Consider the following 3,462-nt stretch of genomic DNA (forward strand, 5'->3'; position numbering starts at 1 on the left):
TGTCCATAGTGAGGCACACTCCATCACTTCTCTTACATATGCACTGGCCCCTTATGTGCGACGACACTGAGCAGACCGACGCAAAGGGGTGCAAGGGTTCACAGGAAGGGAGAGGAAAAATTGTGTTGAACCAAGAGTAGACAAGGAAGAAGGGGAAACAAGAAGAGTGAAAGGGAGCAAGGGCGCAGGGTAAGAGACAAAAAATCTCAGGCCACTATCATGAAAAACACCACTTGTCACGATTGCAAAAGACATAAAAGGGCCTGAAAAACCATTCGACACTGAAGACACGTGGGGCAGGTATTCATTATGCCACCAAAAAGTATGGCCATGAACAAAATTGTCCTCGTACTAGATCCATCAGATCGCTTTCCATCTAGCATAAGAACAAAGAAACACTTTTTTCATAGGAGAGGGTCAATCCTAAAGGGACGTGCCAGATGGTGAAGGGGGGAGGACCAAAGACCCTCGCAATATCAAAGAGATAGGTCTTGGTTTGCTAATTGGGAGGCCCAATCAACACGAAGAAAGAGGGCATCCTAGACAACCAAAAATAAAAAATAAAAATAAAAACAAAACAAAAAACAAAAAAAAACAAAACCCTTCTTGTAGCCCTTCTACGCCATGACTTCATATCCATCTTCATACATACATACATAGAGAGAAGAAGAAAAAATGTATTTTAATGTTGACCATAAATAAAATATTCCAATGTCCAATTTCAATGCTTAATATGGAATTGACATGTAGTATTTTATAATAATGATAATACCAAAAAAAATTAAGCACACACAAAGAGAAATAGAGAGATGCTTTCTAATTCTAAATATGAGGGGGGGCATATACATATATATAGTCAACATAGAACCATCTTAGCTCAAATCTACTATGTGTCGACATTAAAGCTTTCATGGTGCAAATCTCAATAGATTTGATTCCTTTGGCCGTTTGGTAAATCTGAGTTAAGATAGATCTATGCTAGTACCTTAGCAGTGACATTCATTTTTATTTAATATTAAATTAACAAATTATATTTTATTAAATTAATACAAACTTGATATATTATGTTGATCCCTTATGGTTCCTCTCCAATTTATTCTTTTAGCTTAAGAGAATTTTCATCACTTATTTGTCCTAAATATGAACTATCATACTTGACTAATAGTAAGCACAAAAAATGGAATGTCATAAATCTAGAAGAAAATACTCAATACAATTCAAATCACCAAAACTTCAATTCTTATAAAATAATAATAAAAAAAATTATTAATTTCATATGATCGAAGTTATGATCGTGGTTGGTAAGCACGGCAAGAATTTCAAATCTGAATCCCCTATCAAATCTGACAGTTTAAGCAAGTCTAACAAATATTTTAGTCATCTTAACAAAAAAAATATTGACAATTATAAAAAAAATTCATTGTATTTGATAAACAAATCACCCCGTGATGAGCAATTTGCCCACCAAATTTCATCCCTATAGGTAAGTAATACGTAATACAAATGGAAGATGGTTAAGAATTGGATTGAATAGAATTGAAAAAAATGTAGCTCAAACGGTGGAGCGCTTACTTTGCATGCGAGAGGTACGGGGTTCAGTACCCCGTATCTCCAATAGCGTATGGTCTTTCATGGGGTTATGGTACGAATTATGTAACACGGAGGGATGAAAGTTTTCCTTGCTCGCAGTATTATAAATTGTGGCATCCAGGGAATTATCTAAACTACGTAAGGGGACTAATATCGCAGTAATGTGTGGTAAAGATGGATCCGTGGCGCAATGGTAGCGCGTCTGACTCCAGATCAGAAGGTTGCGTGTTCGATTCACGTCGGGTTCATAAAATCCAAATTATAGTCTCAGTATCGATTTTACCAGTTGATCTCAGGAGCATGACAGCGTCAGAAAACCCTAACGCATCAGAAAACCCTAACGCAACGCAGAAAAGCAGGTTGCCGTTGCACTGCAAATAGAGAACCCTCCGTAGAAATAAAGGCATGACAGTCTCAGTATCGATTTTCTAGAAAACCCTGACGCAGCGCAGAAAACCAGGTTGCCGTTGCCGTTGCCGTTGCCTTTGGAAAAATAGAGAACCTAGGCATGACAGTCTCAGTATCGATTTTCCAGAAAACCCTAATGTCGCAGCGCAGAAAACCAGGTTGCCCTTGCCCTGGAAAAATAGAGAACCTAGGCATGACAGTCTCAGTATCGATTTTCCAGAAAACCCTAACGCAAGGCAGAAAATCAGGTTGCTCTAGTCCTGGAAAAATAGAGAAACTTTCATAGAAATAAAGGCATGACAGTCTCAGTGTCGATTGTCCAGAAAACTTTAACGCAGCACAGAAAAGCAGGTTGTCCTAGCCCTGGAAAATAGAGAACCTTTCGTAGAAATAAAGGCTTCCAATGCAAACCCACCCAGCAGTCTTACACAACCATCTTTGCTATTTTCTTCAACGAAAATCGCCAAAAGTTGGCCCATAAATTCTATGCCCATATGAATACAATTGGCGTTAAGCCCGATGTATCGACCTGCAATTTTCTGATCAAGGCCAACCCCAAGACATTGGATGGAGCATTCAGGGTTTTTAGAAAGGTGCCTGAGAGGAGAGTAAGGGTGGCTCTGCTCTTGATGTTGTCAATAATAGCAGGTACATCATTCATGGTCTTTGCATGGCAGGCTAGCTGGATGATGCAGTGAACCTTCTCCATCAAATGGTAGCCAACAAAAGTTACCCAAATAAGTTCACTAACACTGCTGTCATGCAGGGTCCTTGTAAAGGCAGGAGATATTTAGAGGCCATGGATCTTTGGAGCGAAATGATAAGCACCAATCGTCTAGCATGATCATTTTTAATACTTTGGTGACCAAGCCTTGCAAAGAACAAAATTTGCGCCATCCTGTTGATATTCTAGACCACCAAATGAAGCTCAAGCATTGGTCTCCAATTGTTGAAGTGTACAAGAAGCATATAACTGGTATGTGCTCTGAGAAGCAGCCACAAAAGACAGCCAATCATTTGGGTGAGATGGTTCTAAGTTAGGTTACCCAAACAAATTTACAAGTTTAAGAATGCACATTAATGTTATACAGGCTCTTGGTAAAGGTGGAACTTCAACAAGTTTTTCTAGAATTACTTTTTGTTGGAAATAAAATAGTTGATTTTCCAAAATAGTTTTTTTATTTGGTTGGGAATAAAATAGTTGATGTTTTAAAATAATTTTTATCAAGAAAAATGACAAATCTTAATTTCAAATATATTTAAATGACAATTTCAATAGAGGTTGCATGCAATGAGATCTCTTTGGTATGTCCCTCACTTTCCCATCAAGTTCTCCTTGCCACTTGCAGAATTGAAACGAAGCAAGGCGTGCACAAACAAATAAAACTAGCAATTGCTCTTACAAGTGCAAAGATACACCGAAGGAATAGGAGATTTGGAAAGATCATCTTACACAGGGTCCTT

The 3,462-nt window shown here is 38.1% G+C and overlaps 1 non-coding gene across 1 annotated transcript; it reads left to right on the plus strand.

Annotated features, from left to right (window-relative positions):
* Positions 1–1,766: 1,766 nt before the first annotated feature.
* TRNAW-CCA (transfer RNA tryptophan (anticodon CCA)) lies at positions 1,767–1,838 on the plus strand. Its single transcript has one exon. It is a non-coding gene; the product is annotated as a tRNA-Trp (tRNA).
* The last annotated feature ends 1,624 nt before the right edge of the window (positions 1,839–3,462 follow it).

This window comes from Pinus tabuliformis, chromosome 5_1 (genome assembly GCF_031772625.1).
Source record: "Pinus tabuliformis cultivar Carrire ecotype Pingquan chromosome 5_1, CPIR1, whole genome shotgun sequence".
In the NCBI taxonomy this organism is placed as follows: Eukaryota; Viridiplantae; Streptophyta; class Pinopsida; order Pinales; family Pinaceae; genus Pinus; species Pinus tabuliformis.